This window comes from Phyllostomus hastatus, unplaced genomic scaffold (assembly GCF_019186645.2).
Source record: "Phyllostomus hastatus isolate PE091 unplaced genomic scaffold, TTU_PhHast_1.1 phas_contig_58, whole genome shotgun sequence".
NCBI lineage: Eukaryota > Metazoa > Chordata > Mammalia > Chiroptera > Phyllostomidae > Phyllostomus > Phyllostomus hastatus.
Genome location: NW_025333916.1, coordinates 42,000,351 through 42,018,836, shown reverse-complemented (window position 1 = coordinate 42,018,836; position 18,486 = coordinate 42,000,351). Strand labels below are relative to the sequence as shown.

General features: G+C 47.3%; 1 protein-coding gene across 10 annotated transcripts in view; it reads right to left on the bottom strand.

The window, feature by feature from the left end:
- TRIO (trio Rho guanine nucleotide exchange factor) overlaps nucleotides 1-18,486 on the bottom strand; it is a 325,844-nt gene that overhangs the window by 214,664 nt on the left and 92,694 nt on the right. The gene's annotated exons all lie outside the window — the stretch shown is intronic.

Sequence of the window (18,486 nt, the reverse complement as noted above, 5' to 3'; positions counted from 1 at the left end):
CCAATGCCAACATAGCAGCTTTCTTCATACTCATTAAATCATCTCTAGAAATGGCATCATTTGAAAACATTTGAATTCTGTGAAGGAAAGTCTCTGATCCCAGAGCAATCGTCTCTTTTAATGTCAAGCAATGATCTGCCCACAGGCCCAGAGGCTACTGCACCAAAGAGGCTCTCAGCCATTTCTAAAATTTCAAAATCCGGTTCCAAAAAGACTAGATATAAAATTAGCCCACATCATTTCAAAAATCTTCATCTTAATCTTGTAGATAAATGCAAATACTGGCAGATAAAGCAGCAACATTGCTTTCAAACACTGCTACCTGTGGCACGCAAAAACCTCTAGGGGGCGCCCAATGCCTCATCCTAGCAGACTTCAGTCTTTAAAAATAAACAGTAGCAGGGAGGACAGAGATTATAAATAGCTGGGAACTGGACACTGCTCCCTGTTGGCTCTGTCCTTCTAGGTTTTCTGGGCCATGCCCCCCTAGAGGAATGTCACTGGCTAATGTGGTAAGATGGCCCAGTGCCACCTGCTTCCGAGGGTGGCCAAGGACCTCTTCTCACTGCAAACTAACTCTCTCCAGGCCCTGCAGTATCTTAGAGGGCCAAGTGGAAATCTTGTGGAAAAGAAGCATGCAGCAGGCAAGTTGGGCCAAGCCAACATCCATCTAAACAAAGTGAATTCTTGCAGCCCAAACGTGTCCAGCCAGCTCATCAGGGTGAATGCCCACAGGGGAGTTTGAGGTCCTAAATGTTCATACCCATGACAACGCCTCAAGATATTTGTCTTGGAGGTCTCTAACAGAGGTCATCTAGGTTCAGGGGTGCTGGCCAAGCTCATCAAAACTAGTCACTATGGTTATTGGCAGAGCATACTCTAGAGAAAAATTAAAGACTGTCCCGTCCCTATTTTCTTGTTTGTTCTTGCCAAAATAGTATGCAAAAACATCCCGAATGCAAGCTTGGTAAAACAATCAATACAAACACGCAGACCTGAACAAGAAGGTAAACAAATGGAGCTTCCAGTTCAGGTCTGTCTGAAGGGCTTCTGAGCCGCCCTATCGGGCCGGCCCTGCCACACTTTAAATCTGCAAACACAGCTAGGTCAAGGGACTGGAGAGTGACCAAAAGCAGGGAGAGACTCTTGGAAAAAGGAAATGACGTCGCGTACACTTCCCCTGTTAGGGCTTAAAACCAGAGGACAGCACCCAGGCTAAATCACACGGAGCTGCTAAAACCAGATTCGGAATCGGAGCACAGCTCAGGGCAACCTGGGGGGGCGGCGGGGGCGGGGGGGGGGGGTGCAAATCATGGAGAGGAAAGAGGGAGCCCCCAAATCAGAATACAAACTTGGACCAAGTCTCAGGCTCCCCACTGAGCCTCACATGTGCAGGGCAAGCTCCAAGCAGCCTAAGCTCTAAACTAAGGATAAGAGATGTGACCACGGTCTGAGCTGCTGTCCACAGCAGAGGAGACAGAGTTTGCAGCTGGAGTCCAGCCAAGTCAGTAGCTGCTAAAGCAGCAAGTGAACAACAAGGAGAGTGGCACCTCGGGGAGGAATACAAAAGAACCCAATCTCTATAACATTATCATTCACAGAAGCAAAGAATGACTATGTTAATGGTGTGGTGGGATTGTTTTAAAGTAAATCTTTTCTGTCCAGTATACAAAGATGGACAATGACATCTCCTGTCACCGGAGACTCTGCACAAGGACGGCAGTAAACAAACCTCGAGGAGGACCCTGAGGTCCAGGAGCCTGAGGGGTGACTACTGAGCTGGTCGGGAAAGGATTCAAAAAAACCTGCCCCTCCAGATCACTAGGCCATTTTGCTTTCCAACACCATGCTCTGTGCTGGCAACCTACCAAGCTTGTAAAACAGTGGCTATTTATGAAAGGCAAAACAAGAGCCAAGAGGTCTGCAATTTCATCCTTAAGGTTCCTTCAAAACCTCTTGAATGGATGTAATCTAGTCTCAGCAATCCACTGCCAGCCATTGGGTAATTCATTGACTGTGTCTACAAGATTGATTACATCCGATTCCTTCTGAGGTGAACACAAGTGGCAGCAGGGCAAATGCAAAGAGAAGTTAGGTCCCACCTCAGGCCTCAAGGAGACAAGCCTTATATACCCATAGAGTAAGGCACAGTGTGAGAAGCTCCCTGGGCAGCACGAAGTGCTAGGGGACCCAGACAAATGTGGAAGCAGACCAAATGATAGAGATTCTAGAAATGAGTAAGCCTTACCCGTAGATCCCAATCTACAGGGATTTGTAAAGGATCCCCCATCTCTCGCTACCGGATAAGAGAAGGTATGCTTCTTACCCTCCCACATAGCCCATGCCCACAGATGTCCTGGCCAGTCACAGCAACGCCCTCTGGCAGCGCCAGCCCAAACTGCAGTCCTGGACTCCCAGACTCCAGAAACAGGGGCCCCGCCCCACCTGTGGGTCTGGCTCCCGCTCACACAACTCTCCACAAGGAGGATGTCCCAACCCCATGCTGGTGCCTCAACAGAGGACTGGGTTACTTCTAATAATCACGGGTGTGCTTGATGATTCCTACTGACTCTCAGAACCACACCTACACACTAACACCTCGATGGAGTGAATGATGGGAGTTACGGCTGCCACGTGCCAGGCCACCCCCCAGGAAGAGCATCACACTGACGTGAAAAGAGGGTGGAGAAAACAAAACTTAACAATGAAAACTGCAATTTTCTATGTCCTATTATAAGCCACAAATTCACTCCCTTGTATCTTCAGTTTCTTAAAACTGTGGTGACAATAGTCTATCACCTGAATTTCTCCCCTAAAAAATCTCAGCCTTTCTAGAAGAGGAAAGGCACATGAATCAATCCTAAATTGGTGCTGACATGTGTTATACTTGTATTGTGATATATGTATGTGTCCAAACACAGGCTAGAATATAAATTTTAAACAGTTTTACCACAATGTTTTTATTCAATATGTCACAGGAAAAGAATTGTTAATGTTATTAAAATTGTCAATTAAAACTTTCTAAACAAGAAAGAAAATGGGGGAATGGCAGAAATATAAAACTAACCACACAAAGAAATTGTTTGTGGCTATTACGGAGGTCATTTAAGCATTATTTTTAATTTCATTTCTGTTTTTAAAGACAGACTCAATAAGCAAAAGACTGAGGAAGTAGGTATACATACTAAAGCCAGATTTAATACACCATGTAACTTTCAATGAAAAGCAGGAAGAACTCAGCCATGAAATATCCTCATATCAAAAAGACAGATTCTGTTCCAAGCCCTGAAGAGCTACTTATGAAAACTGAGTGTGTGACTATTTAAAAAAAAAAATTACAAAGAAATGGCTTCTGTGCTATTCTGCTGATTCTAGATTACACTACAGACACTGCTGCCTTCTTTCTTCACGCGTTGAAGGACCCAGCTGTGGCTCCCGAACTTGTGGAACAAAAGGATGTGCTCAGTGACTATGCCGGGAAGCACACACCTCTCCGCCCACACTCACAGAGAGGGAAAGGAGCAGCCAAAGCCACCGTGGAGCGACACTTCTGAGACCACAGACCAGGAGTGAGCGGCAGTTTTACATCCAACTGTCACCAAGGGAGTTTGAAATTGCCAATAATAGGTGGAAGGGGATACTATGAAGAGACTTTTGCTAAAAAAAAAATTAGAAGAGAAAGGGCAGAAAAAGAGCAACTGGAAAGGGGTAACTGGCCGAAGTCAGAGGACATTTAGTTGTACTCATTTCTTGAATTACTGTATATACTTTTAAAATTACACAGAGCTTATATTGAAGTGTGCAGAAAGACAGATGGGGTTCTTGTTACAATTCAGAGTCCATTTTGCTACCTGAGACAAAGAAGCCAATGTGAATTTTAATGAAATGCTAGCTAGCTTCAGGAGACAGAGCACACAGCCCAGACGGCCGGCAGCCCAGGACGGTCCGCTGGGGCCTAAAAGGCATGCATGCACCGTGTGAGCTTTCCAGCCAAACCTACAAGGAATCTGGTCAGAATGTTCACATGGTTACGTCTGCTCTTCCTCTAAGATCCTGAGATTACTATCCATTGAACACCATTCGGGGAAAGGGGCTTGGGTTAGAAGTCAAATTTTATCATTGTTGATATAAATGCAGATAGCGCTTGATGGTTTCCTTTCTTCCTTCCAGTTTCAAATCAACACAAATAATGCTTTTTCCTAAAACAAGTGAATTTGAATATTTAGAGGTTTTAATATATTCATGTAAAAAGTCTCAGCTCCAAGGCTCAGCATGGTATCACTTCCCAAAATTGATTCTGTAATCACCTTTTAAATGGCTATTTGGTACAGCATCATGTCACTGTCAGAAAAAATTTAAACTCCTCCCAAACTGTTCATGTCTTTAAATGATAAGCATCATGTTGCCCGTAAAGAAATAGTTTTTCCTTTCTCTTTCTCTAAAGCGGCCTGCTAGCCAGAAGATGGCTGTTTTGCTCCCTGGGGTACCCCAGACACCCAGGATAGCGCAGGCACCCCAGGCACAGCGCAGTCTGCAAACATGGGATGGCTGAATGTACGAACGAACGAACAAACGAACATACTTCCCCAGCTCCTGACCCCTGAAGCCCCAGTCAAGCACCACAATGTTCCTCAGCACTTTCTGTTTGAGGCTGTAAAATAAGCTCAGTGTTGGTCAGAGGGTTGCTCCTGCAGTATGATTTATAAGAAGGAAAATTAACCTCTCTGCCCTAGGAGGAAATACTCTACAAGTTATCATTTAACGATAGAAAGTCTTTTAACTGAGTCAATGGTCTGAAACTTCAACTATCTAATACACCTCACTGGTCAAATCAATTTTTCATTTTCATCCTGAGACTCTGCAGAGAGGGCGCTGTGCTGTTATTGTTGACAAATACCTCTTGAAGTGAGTCACTGCTGACCAGAACGGCTCACTCATCTGGTCACTTCCTCAAAAAAGGAACACCCACCCCCCTCCAAGTTTTTTTATAAATTTAAGAAGAAAAAATGCACTGTGGAAATATGTTCACAATGAGTAAAAGCTATTATGCAGCCCACTATCCTACACGTTCTTTTTTTTCTTTTTACATTGTGGTTTAAAAATTTAAGCTGAAATAAACGAGTAAAAACGTAAATCAAATTTTTAAAAAATTTAAACTGAAACGCAGGTTAATTTTTTAACCCCAAATTTCTCCCTGATATTGGTCCTACCCAGTTGTTTCCTGATCATCTGAGCGGAACAGAATGAAGTGGTGCCTTGTTCTGAATTGTCTGTCAGCCTCAGCCCTCTGCCTCCCCTCTGAGGAGACAATCCACAAGACCAGCTGTGCGCCTCATCCATTTCAGAGACCCTGTCAGCTGTACTAATGGGAAAATGGAAAGTGAAAGAAACTGAAGAAAAAAAAAACTCACAAAAACACAGGTTGTAGCAGAAGTAAAAAAAATGTTGATAAATAAAGCAGCATTTGGAAACAACAAAAAGGTACATTAAAAAGTAAGCTGGAGGGTTACTATTTGTACTAAGTCTTGGTGGTAATTACCGAATTTACTCATTAGCTTACCTAGGGGGGAAAGCGGGCGCCACGCACCCCAGAACACAAAGAGCAGGGTGATAAATCTCTGCATCACTGGCGCCGCGCCTGCGCACGCACCAATGGAGGTGACGTCACCCCTTCCAGAAGGGGGTCCGCAGTTCCGACTCCAGGAGCTTCCTCTGCAGTGCCTGCCGGGTTAGTCACAGATCACAGGGAACAGCAGTCTGTGGCACGACGTTGGCGCTAGTAAGGGGTTTAGTTGGGCAAGCATCTAGACCAGTGCTGAGTAGGGAGGAAACATTTTAACTAGCCTGGATCCTCTATGAAAATGTTTAAGGGACAAAGATACCAACTCATCAATCAAATGGTTTCAATGTCTTCTTTTACTAACATATAAAAAATTAAAACATAACACAATGCTTATATTATTTTTACATAGACATAACTATAATCCACATGTACACACTAAAATGCATATAAAGTGAAATAAGTATGTATATCAAGAATACGGGCATATTCACAGACCCCACACAGGAACGTGAATGGGTTATACAGTGCAACACCGTAATTTCTACTTAGAATCTCTAGGGTTATAATAACCACTAGACTGGCTGATTTATTCCTTCACAAAATTTGAGAAGCAATAGCCTGCAACATCATAACTTTAAGGAAGAAAAAGCAACGTTAAGTTTGAATGATTCAAAGGAGTTAGTGCATTTTAACTTACAGTAGCTCTGGTTTCTAATATCTTGAGCACAAAACATAGGGGACGAACCAAAATAACCAAAAAGACGATAACAAAAAGAGTCTTAAACTACATTTTAAGATAAATGAGACGATCTGTAGAATTTTTAACTTTTAATAATTTCATTAGGCATTAACTATGCATTAGAGGTTAATTAAAAAGCGTAACTCAAAGCAATGGAAGGGAATAACTCAACAGCAAAAAAGGCATCATTATAAAAGGGGGTTCTACCTTCTCATGGTTTCATAAATCAAAACAGAATCAGGTGCCCAGATGTGCCATTCATCTCTGTGTCCTCAGGGACCAGCACCAGGCTAAGCACAGAGAAAACACATCCTCATGTTTGCCTAATGCCAAAAAAAGGAGGCATCCATCTGTCTGCACCTGTGAAGCCTGGCAAGAGGTGCCTCTGGGGAAAGCTCACCCAGCCTGGACTCGGGGACCCTTGCCACCCCATCCTAAGCCACACACACACACACACACACATGTATGTGCACACATATGGTTCTGTGATGCTGGCCTACTCCAAAACAGATTTGCTTTACCTAAGAAGCAGCTTCTCAGGAAAGCTGTTTAGAAACTTAACTGGTATCAAATGAACCACCAAGATATAAATGATACAATCGTATCAAATGATCTGATTGCTAGCAAATCAACCAAGGTCCACTGCTAAAAGAAATCTTGTTAATCATTATCTCAAACATTTCACACAGGTTAGCAACCTTATCCTCTGCCAATAAGAAAATAAAAAATTCTAATGTCCACATGTCATTCAATGCAGATCACAATCGTATTCTGTAAAAATAAAGCTATAAATCTTTTCCTTTATACAGATATATTTTTAATTATTACATAAGGTGCAGAAAAGTTTTCAAGTATATACAAGTCACATAACTAGTGACACTAAAACGTCTCTCTGTGCGCACGGACTTGCCCTGCAGTGGGTGGCCTAAAACACAACCAAGACTCAGTCCAACCTTTGTTGAACTTAGTCTATTTGGGAAAGCAACATACACACGTGGCCAGTTCTGTGATACAGGTACTCAGTATGGAAATACCAGGACCAGAGGCATTGGAATGGGAGGGGATTTCCTAGAAGATATAAAAATTTGTGGGGGAGGGGACAGGGGGACAATTATGGTGGGGGTCGACTGCCTAGCTGGGAACTGTCATCACTAGAAAGACACCAGGAAGAAGAGGACACCTGCATGCGTATGGTGCAGCTGTCTCCACCAAATGCCCTAACATACATCCGGGCCTTGGTGGTGTGGCTCAGTTGTGGTTGGGTATTGTCCTGCAAACCAGAGTCACAGGTTCAACTACTGGGCAGGGCAGACACCTGGGCTGCGGGTTCAGTACCCAGTCAGGATGCACACATGAGGCAACAAACTGATGTTACGCTCTCACATTGATATTGCCCTCCCTCTCTTTCTCCCTCCCTTCCCCTCTCTCTAGAATCAGTAAAAAAAACAAACAAAAAAAAAATAAAAAAACATATACCTCCCACCATTTTACTACCCTAAAATTCTTCACATAAAGCCCAGACTCCCTGACATGCCAAAAAGTCCCTCCTAATCTGATGTCTACTCACCTCTGTAGCCTCACTAGTTCCCCATTTTCACCCTCTCGCCACACCCACGCCAGGAATTCCAATCACCGCAGGCAGTAACACACACCCGCGCTCACACTGCTCTCCCAAGTGTCTGAAACACCCTCTCACCTCCCTAGATGCACATGTCTACACACACTAACACTCACACACACACCCTTCACCTTCACAACTCCTCCTGCAAGTCTCAAAGACTCGCCCCTTCTGTGGCACCCCCATTGCTGATCAGACCCCTCATCCTGAACGCCCATGGCACCACGAACCCTTCTCCCACTGCACAGTGATGATCTGAATACGCGCCAGTGCCCCCTCTTTGGAAGGCGAGTCCTTAGAGGGAAGGGGCTGTCCTGTGTCTAACATATGGTGTCCGTGACTGTGCAGCACAGTGCCGTGGCTCGCAGTCGGAGCTCCAACCCCAGCTCGTGAAACCTTCCGGTACATGTGCTTGGAGCAGTTGGAAATTTTAAGTGGCCCTGGCTGACGTGGCTCAGTGAATTCAGTGCTGGCCTGCAAACTGAAAAGTGGCTGGTTCAATTCCCGGTCAAGGTGCACATCTGGGTTGCAGGACAGGTCCCCAGTTGGGGGTGTGCCAGAGGCAACTGATCAACGTATCTCCCTCACATGGACATTCCTCTCCCTCCCTTTCTCCCCCTCTTCCTCTCTAAAAATAAACAAACAAAATCTTTTTAAAAAATGTAAGTGGAAGTTTCCAACCTGGAGTTCTGCTCGAAGCATCCATCTAATCACAGACAGTTAGCAACAGCTCACAACAGTCCACCAGCTGTACACACCCATTCTGAGGAGGCTAAGGTGACTGCGTAGTGCTCTGTCTAGTACATTCAGTGACCAGTACATAAAATTACATTCAGGTATGTGTATCTACATCTGAAAGTAGGAAACGTTGACTTGAGGGTATTTACAATGTAAGTAAAAGTTACTTTCCTACCCCAGCCATCCCTCCAAAAATATTTAATTAACTATGGAACGTGTCCTGATGGGACGAGTAGGCTGTGCTTGGGGAGAAGAGCATCTGGCGGCTTCTCGCTCCACCTCCTCCACCACCGAGAGGAATGCAGAGACCACTTTCAACGGAAGGGCTGAAAAGCTATTTCCATTTGGATTTAATTCCCACATAAACTTACTAGAAAGATACCTCTTTAATATCAACAAAGAATTTGGCAGAACTTTCTACCAGCCAAGTCCTTCAACGAGGCTTAGAATTGGTATTTTTAATCACGTGGCACTCGGGGAGGACTTGTTTACACCCGGTCTCTCTTAAGCACTAGAGGTTCCCCCCAAATGGGATGTCCCTGATTTTAAGGAGCTTACAATCAAAAAACAAAATAAAACACACGGGAGACCAGCAGTGGCCTTAGCAATGTACATGCAACAAGCAAAGTCTGATGGACAAATAAATGTCTTGCAAATACATGTACTGTTATTTATATATGTAAATATAGACCAAAATTAGGCATTGCTGAATTAGGCAAATTCATCTAAAAGTAGTACCTTTGTCACTGAAATCTCGTATCAAATCACAAGCACTAAAATTAAGTCCCATTTTGAAAGGGCTGGAAAATCCTTGCTGCAGAGGATAAAGCCACAAAGCACGAAGTAAATAATAACAGAAAGAATGTGTTCAAAGGTCAACACCATGATGTGTTCATCATTAGAAACCCACTTGGCAACTTAGATGTGGCTGTTCTGCCTAAGTTGTTCAGTTCACCCACTGTGCTTTGACGATTCTCTTCCCGTTCTTCTGAATTACCAGAAGTACACTGTGACGCGTCTGCTGTCCAGGACACAAGTGGGAACAAGCTCAGCCCCGCCCTCCATGGGTCTGCCAGCCAGAAGACAGAGCCGGGAACAGGACTAGACTCCTAGGAGAAGCAATCCTGCCCCCGCTAAACAAGGACAACGACAGAAACTTTGCTTTATAACTTGTTTGTCTTTAGGTTGAATTCTGAGTGCAGCCTGCAGTTAAGGTTGCAGTTTTCATCCAGAACCTCTATTTAGCCTAACGAGATCTGACTGCTCCACAAGTGTGTCAGCCCTGAGGCAGAGCTGCTGGGAGAAGGGCCAATTGACTTTGGTCACAGGTAACGTCACCTGTTTTAAGATGACACCGGTGAGGGCAACCTCAGCCTTTAGGACTCACTGGCTGTTAAGGTGAAAGCAACCCCTTTTGCTCCTGGTAACTCAGGTTGCTGGTGTCCTGCCTTACCCTCACTTCCCAGCCGAGGGAAAAAAATTCTAGTAGAAAGCGCCCTATCATTTACCTTCCTACTGAATTCCTAATAAGAAACTTAAGAAACTACAAAAAAGGGTTGAGAAAAGTAATGCATCTGCTAATGTGAAAAACAAAGGGAAGTTCATCCACTCTCTCCTACCCCTGCTGTCACCTCAAATTCCCTTCTGTGCCCATGCAGGTTTTTAAAAATCTGGTTACAAAGGCGTTTCTTTAAGCCAAATAATTTAGATATACGGATGGGAAAACGAGTTTCTATATAAAAGTGGATTTAATGTGAATTGACTCAGTAGCACTTGGTATTTTTATGCACTTTCATTGACCAGGAGAAAAAGATGCAAATTCACAAGGGAAGGGGGACAGAAGTGCCCCAGGGGGCAGCAACCCTCTGGGAGGGGGCAGGAAGCTAACAGGGAAGGAAATCCCTGCTGGGGACCTGCTGACCTTGAGGAGATTACCAGCCCACAGGGCCGCCTCCCTTGATTCAAGGTCCAGGTGGGAGCTCAGTGAGCAGAAGCCAGCGCGGGCTCAGGGGAGCGTGCACTCTGGCGAGGAGGCTGTGACCCTCACCAGAGGCAAAGCAGCTCCAGCTGTGTGACTGACCACTTAACTTCACCATCCCATCTGGAACAGTGCTGTGCCAGAGGCTTTGATGACAGGTGTCAACTGGGCCTGTGCTGAAGTCACAGGGCCACCTCCTGCTTGCTATGGGGTCCCGGCCATAACAAACCCTGGGAGGAGGAAGGGGGAGGGGAGCGAGGGAGAGGTCAAACTCTCCAGCAAGCTGACTTCTGCAGACTTGGGCCCTGAGAGCCAAAGTCCTATTTGGAATCTGTTTTCCTTTCTTCAACCCCCTAATTGCTAAGTCAGTGTCTCATCTACCAGGAATCCCAGGGAACACTCTTTCCCCAAGTAGCTCAGTATAGAGACACAAATGGCAGTAAGGACATGCAAAATAAGGTGTGTGGTACTCACTCTCCAGTTCCCTCACCTGCAGGACCTCTACAGCATCTGCACAGAGACCTAAATCCACCTGTTAGCCAGGTGTGTGCGACATGCAGGAGATGACAGGGTTACAAGCAACTTCCTTCCAAGGGAGACAGGACACAGACACCAGAGGTGTGGAGAGGAATTCACACCTCACTCCAACAGCATTACGTTATACAGACATCACCCGAGAGCGACAGTGTCCTGACTCAACACTGAAGTCTCTGTCCAGGTACAAGTGCGCCTAGCTCGGAGCCAGGGCTGGGACTCCCTCCACCCCCTACTGCCAGGGAGGAGACCAGGGTGGGCTCTGAGAACTGACTAACCAACAGCACCCAGAGCACGATAATGATTATGGCCACTGACATCTGAGGAAGCAGCTTATTCTTAGATGTGTATGTTTAGTAAGTGCTTTAAATAAATGAACTTGGGGCAGATTTGCCTATTTACTTGCAATTACTACATTCTATAAGGAGATGCATCTTGACTCAAAACAAAACAAAAAAAAATAGAATTGAGACCTGTAGTTATTGTCTAAAGCCACAAAAAAAATTCTTATTTTTTTAAAATCACAGTCATAATAGATTAACCTTGGCAATTTCCTTCTTCTGAGATGGACTATAAATAATTTGAGGAACTAAAAGACAATTAAAAATCAGAACACTCATCTGCCTGACAGTGTTCAGCGGTTTACTCTGAGCCCTTGTCCCACTCTCGCCCAGGGGCACCCCGCCTGCACCTGAGCATTCCTGAGGCCCTTCTACCCTGTTCCCATCTCTTATGGTAAGGGGCAAATCAGGACACATCTAATTAGAAATGACAGACAGATGAGAAAAAAAGTCACCTGAGGGGAATACATTTTTTGGAAGTGATCCCACAACCTCTCTCTAACACAGCGGCAACAAACCCTTTAATAACCCCAAAAGTGCCCCCTTTCTGACACCTTTTCACCACACGCTTCTCAGTTGTCAGAAGCCCCTCCACTAGTGAACGGAGTCCTCCTCTCCTGCTCTGAAGGGCCCGGGGGGGGGGGGGGCGGGGGGGGGGACCACAGCCACGCTATTATCGGAGGCTTTACCAGCCAGGACCTGAGCTCACTCCGAGCCCCTGGACCTGGTGGAAGTGCGAGGATGAGCTGGTGTGTCACCCAGAAGGAAGAGGGCAGCTGGCTCCCAGGTCCAGGCTCTCCGCCGGCACGCGCCCTGTGTCCAGGGCGCCTTTAACTCCAGGAGGAGGTCGCACTCCACCTGTGACACTACCTTGCTCAGGTTTGAGGCCAGAAGGCACAAACAGACCATACTCTCCAACCCCCAATCCTGTCCTCACCTTCCACTTTCAGTCTCTGTCGTTGGTGGACGATGGTCTCTCCTTTTAATAGGTGGACAAGAGCAAACAGGGTTTCCCTGCCCTGACTGGACACGTAGTACACAAACACTGAAACGAACAGCCGCCCGCACTGTCCAAAAAGATGCTGGCCTTTGCACACTCACTGCCCAAGCTGCCCCACCCTCAGCCCCGCTGGTGAAGGCAGAACTCATTCGCAAGTAAGTTTGTAAAGTGGTGAAAACCACACTGTCTTCCTTCTTCGTGCCTTGAGAAAGCAAGCCCAAATGGCCCCGTGGAAGCTCACGGCATGACATCAGTCATCCTGCAGTGCCACCACCTCAAAACCTCAAAGCAGGAGGACAGGTGGGTGCTATTATAGTGAATAACTTCTAAGAGCCCTGATGGCTTTAAGTATTCAATTATTCACTTCATGGTAAAACAAAAAGGCTCTTCAATCAATTTTTCTCATTCTTTCAGCTACTGAAAGGGAAGCCCAAGCAAAAGAGGCCCAGACTGAGAAGCAAGCACGCTGGTCCGCACGAAGGCGGGCTGTGTGGGTCACATATGCACGCACTGGGACTGCCCTCCTGTTCAAGAACCAGGGCGCTGCCAGGGCCTTAGAAGCTTTCTCCACACCTGGCCAGTGGTTCCCGCCTCCTGGCTCCACACCTAACCACTGGGGTGACTTTTAGGATAAACATTTCCTTGCTTTTCTTTATAGTTGTGCCATTTACCAAATCAATCAGCACACATATTCTTTTGCTTGTCTTTGAGCTACACAGAACGTAGTCATACTACATGCATTCTCTTTCGACTTATCTCGGTGTGGACGGTTCATCTACATTGATATGCATGCTGAGTTATACTTAATGCTCTGCTCTAAGACTGTACCACAAGCTTACTGCAATCTTGTTAACGGACATTTGCTCTGCCTCCCATTTTTGCTATTGTAAGTGAGGCTGCCATGAACGGCCCTGCCTGCGCACGCCAGAACGCTGCCAGTGCCCGTCTAGGCCTGGGGATAGGCCAAGGGGAGGCACTGTGGGTCCGAGGGTACATGCCTCTCCAGGTTTATGAGGTGACGCCAAACTGCTTTCCCGAATGGTGGTAACTCTGCATCCTCTGCAGAGGATGCGCTTGCACTGCTGGTCGGATGAGTCATGTATTTTTTTACAGGAGGCAACCATGTGGTCAATTTTACCAAAACGAGTTGAAGAAAACAAAAACAAGCAGATTAAGGGGCAAGAGATTAGTTTAAAATTAATCTGGACTTCTAACCTCTCTGAGCGAAGAGAACAATAAACCAGATTTTCACATTTCACCCTGAAGCTCTGACACTGAAGGAACAGGATACCCCAGATGTTTCCCCTTCTATTTCCATCTCAACCGAGCTCCCCTAATAGTTCCTCCCATTTAAAACTCCGGAGGAGCCACTGCCAGAAAGGAACTGCTCCAGAGACCTGCACAGAAACTCCGCCTCTAGCCTCCAAAAGGCCTGTGTTCCAAAGCTTTGTTAATAAGTTCACCGCTACTGGGTTTCAGGAAAGGATTTCCCCAAGACATAATACTATAGGTTAGTCTTAGGGTGCCAGGGGTTCCCACGAAAGCCTATTTGAAACATAATGACTCGTCCACGCTACTGGTGTCACATGGAGCAGAAACAGGGAGGAGAAGCAGTGGAGACCGAAAATGCAAACCTTCCCGCCTTCTCCAGGGTGGACAGAGCTAAGGCAGCGGCAGGAAGACGGCTCTTGCCTTCACCGTCCTCCCACCTACCAAGCCCCCCTCCCCCGGCTCCCCACCAGCCCGCTGACACAGCGAGCAGCAGATCGCAGAGGCTGTGGTCTCAAGACCCCTTTTCTGTTCATTCTTCCTGTCATCTGTTCATTCCGTCCACATTAGATCTAGATAGCTAACATGGATACCTACAATATTAAAATTAAAACTGAAATAGTTTAAAGGATTAATTTCTTTAAAAATAATATTGTATTAAACCTATTACATGGTAACAATAATACTTTCTATTTAAAATATCAGTATTTTCCAAAGTAATCAGGAAGAAGGCTGGCACTGTTTCATGCTTTTGAGACTGGCTTTAAGCGTGATTTCCACGTCTGCCCCTGCCCTCGATCTGCTGTGACGCCCCGAGCCAACCTGCCGCGGGAGGACAGCCCTCTACACCCGGGGGAGAAAGAGAGTGACAGAAAGCTGAGACTATACAGCAGGTTCTTGAATAACATAAATTTTGTTCAACGTTGTTTCATTATAACGTTGAGGAGATGCCTTAGTTAACTCTTGTTTATGTCCATTATCCTATGGTAAAACTGGTTTTGTTACACGTTGTCTCACTTAAAGTCGCAGAACCTATGGACATTAACTGAGGACTTACTGTATCTGCCTACTGTGAAAACAGCTTTAACTCACAGATCCCCTGAAAAGTTCCTGGGGAGCCTGAGGGATCCTGGAGCCACACTGTGAGAACCACTGCCCTAAAGCAATGCTCCTCAAATGCGTTTGCTCAAGAATCTCACCACCGAAGAATTTTACTACATGCCGCCAATCACGTTACAAACGTACTAGTGTGCTAGTATATTACATAACCCCAGACAGACATTTGAAAATCATAAGGTATAAATAAACATCTGTAGAAAGCTTCTGGCGTTTTCTCCCACACCCAGGAGGCCATGGCGCGCGCCCCGTCTGGTGAACGCAGAGCTCCCGGCCTCCCTGGAACGAGCACTGCCTGTCCTTCAGCAGAGCTCCTCTGGGCACCACGGGGAAGCCAGTAAAACGACAGGGCCGTGTGCATCAGGGACACAAAGTCATGCTGAGACAGAGGGCGCTTCCTTGGCCAAAAAAACAGCTACCCGTGATTCTGAAGCCAGACTCCCCAGTGAGGGCAATGCGGGTGCTGTGTGCAGCTGAACCCCAAGCCCAGGAGCCCTGAGTGTGTGGGCCCGTCCTAGAGGAGAGTGCCCAGGGCTCAGCCGCCCTGCTCTGCACCCCTGTCCCGCCCCCCACATCTCCACAAGTCTGGTGGAGGCGAGGAAGGCTGCACACCGGCCCAGTGCAGGACCTCATCATCCCTCTGCCCCTCTGTAGGGTACTGCAGGGGCCATGCCTTCTGGTTCCCAAACCAGACAAAGTAAAAACCTGTACTGGTTCACGTACGGGCCGCCCAATGCAAGCGGACAAATTCAGACCTGGGAAGGACAGTTTTAAAGGAATGTCCAAGGAATGGTTTAATTCGTTTCTGGAGCTCCCCTGTCCTCTTTTGTTGTTCCTGCTAGAGGTGGCAACAGAAAGCGCAGGGCGTCCCCTAAGAGTCTCACCTTGGAACAGGCCCCACATAGGAACAGGTGAGTCCCTTGGCCACACAGGAGAGGCCACCTGCAGAATGCAACCTGTGGCAGGCTGAGGATGAATACACAAATACGTTTAGGTCACGGCAGAGAAGGTGGGCCGAGGCCAGGCCATCGGGTGAGGCGGCCAGGCCCGGCCGGGAGCAGGGGTGGGAGGGCCGGGGAGAGAAGACTGGATGGAGAAGGACCACAAGCGGAAACAGTCAGAACCGTCACCCGCTGACGTGATGGAGGAGCAAAAGCCCTGACACCCTGAAAATGTCTCCGAAGAGTCTTGCACGGAAGATGCTTAATTTTTAATGAGACGAAATCTTGACACAAAATCACCACAACTGAGTACTGAGTCAGAAAGTGACCTTTTCCTTTTGTAAACAAGTATAAACAAAGCCAAACTGGAATTTGTTTTTATTTCGGCGTCTTATTTGACAAGATCTGGTTAAGGCTAAAAACACAATAGCTTGGGAAGGGCACCTTTGAAAGGGCGGCTCCTTCAGAAGCCTCTGCTAGGGCTTCACTGCCATCTCACAGGCTGGCCACGCGGGGTCGAGGCCCGGTGAGCCATCCCCACAAGTAAGACCACGTCTCCAGGGAACAGACGCTCCCGCCACTGTGGCTGTTCCCAAATGCCCTGGTCTCCTCAAGTCCTTGACCTGAGCTCACCCTCACCCAACCGGCACCTCTTACTTCACCAAGAAAAGCCAGGTTGTAAAATACTAACTAGGTCACTGTATTTTTTCCCTTCCACATCCAAACAGCTCTACTGCTGACTTCCCTTCTGATTGTAGAGAAGAAACAGACACAGTCTTTCCTCGAATATAATCTCCCTCTGATCCTATGGCTTCTGTTGGCACCTGCTTCACCTACTAATGAGGCCACTCTCAGCCCTCACCCCTCACCCCTCTTCCCTACAGATGGACTCAGGGCCCCAGCCATCCCATGCAGGGACAGTCCCCACCCCCCAGGCCGCTGGAGGCTTCAGAGGGGTGACAGCAGGGGAGCACCCACAGGTACGCAGCACTAGCGTTCTGTACAGCCAGCTCGACACTGAACGGGCCCCACACCTTGGTTCTGCGCTATCCGGTCCGGAGCCTGCACTACTGTCCTCAGGGAGAGAGCGCAGCCATCCCAGCCCGGGCGCAGTGAGGCCGCAGGAGGTCATGTGTGCCACGGGGGACCATGCAGCACAGGAGAGTGTTCCTCTCCATCTCCCGTCACCTCAGACTCGAAGTTCTCCAAATAACAATGCACTCTCAGAGCCGGGGATGAAAGCACTGTGATTTTTATCTGCACTGGAGTTAAGCACTGTCACTTCACGTGCAGCCCATGAAAGCTGATCAAAACTGGTGCCGACCAGAGCTTCACGGAAAAGTTCCCAGAGGCATGGGGCCCTCTCGATCACGGAAACCTCGTGAGTCCTTCAATATCAGAGGTCACAGCACCTGACCACTGCAATGACATCACCCAGAAAGCCAGGCACGAGAGTGCAAAGCTGTCTGGATGTCATTAAGCCTCCCTGGCTGGGGACTCACAACACACCCAGGGGCTCTTAACAACTGGCAACAGAACTGCCAAGGTCGCTTGAGGAGAAGGAAGACTCCACACCTAATCTTTCCTTTAAAGGAAAAAAGGCCGCTGGAATCAAATGCAAAGCGCTCCTCTGGCCCAGCTCTGTCTTCCAAGTGGCTCGGCAGCCCCCAGACAGCCCCGCCCCCAGCTGCCGTTTCCTCCCTGCAATGGTGGGTTTCAGAAGCTGTCGGTGAATCTAATGAGCCAACGCAGGAAAGTGTTTCACCCAGAGCTGAACAAATAAGGCCGCAGTCCACTGTAGTGCTTACGTAGCTGCTGCTGCCCTAAGTCAACAACAGGATGGAATGACGACCACAGAGGAAGGACAGCCAAAAGGCAGCCCATGTGGTTGAAAAAGGATGTGCTCCTCCTCGCATGCCGCTGACCGTGGTCGTCTTCCTGTTCACCACCTCATGTGCAGGCTTCAGGTGCGCTGCTGTCAGAACTCACGAGAACACGGGGGGAGGAAGGGAAAAGCCCACGCTGTGAGCATGTTACCCGCTAATAAATAGGCAAGTGGTTGCTAATGGCAACAGAGCCTCCCTCCCCCAATTTTAAACCTGCGCACACACAGTCTCCATGGCTTTCTACAGCAAACTACTCTGGTCATGCTTCTGTGAAAAAGTCGCCCATGGAACATGAAGGCACACACGTGTATAAACAGGACTATGCACAGCCTTGTGAGGAGGAGTGAGGCATTGCAAGAGGAACGCGATTTTAATTCCAAGTGCACAGTCGTTCCAAGCTGATACAGCGCTGGCAGCGCAGAGGTGTCCGTGTGAAGACAGTGACGGCATGCTCGTGCCACGTGGCCGCGGTGAAAAAGATTACATCATCCCCTTTGTGCAAAGATGAGCTGCAGAGAAGCAACTGCTTGCTGGTTTAGGCGCCACACGGGGCTGTGCTACAGTCAGCTGCAGTTTCTGTGAGTGACAGTCGCCCTTATTTCTCCTTTGTGTCAAAAATAAAGCATGCCCCCAAGATGATCAAATCAAGCAGCGTGGATGCTCTAACAAATTCATATTCACCGTTACCCTGTGCCTTCTGAAGTGCACTGTTTATTAACAGGATAATTCCTAAAACTGGAATGGGAAAAGAATAGGTCTTTAA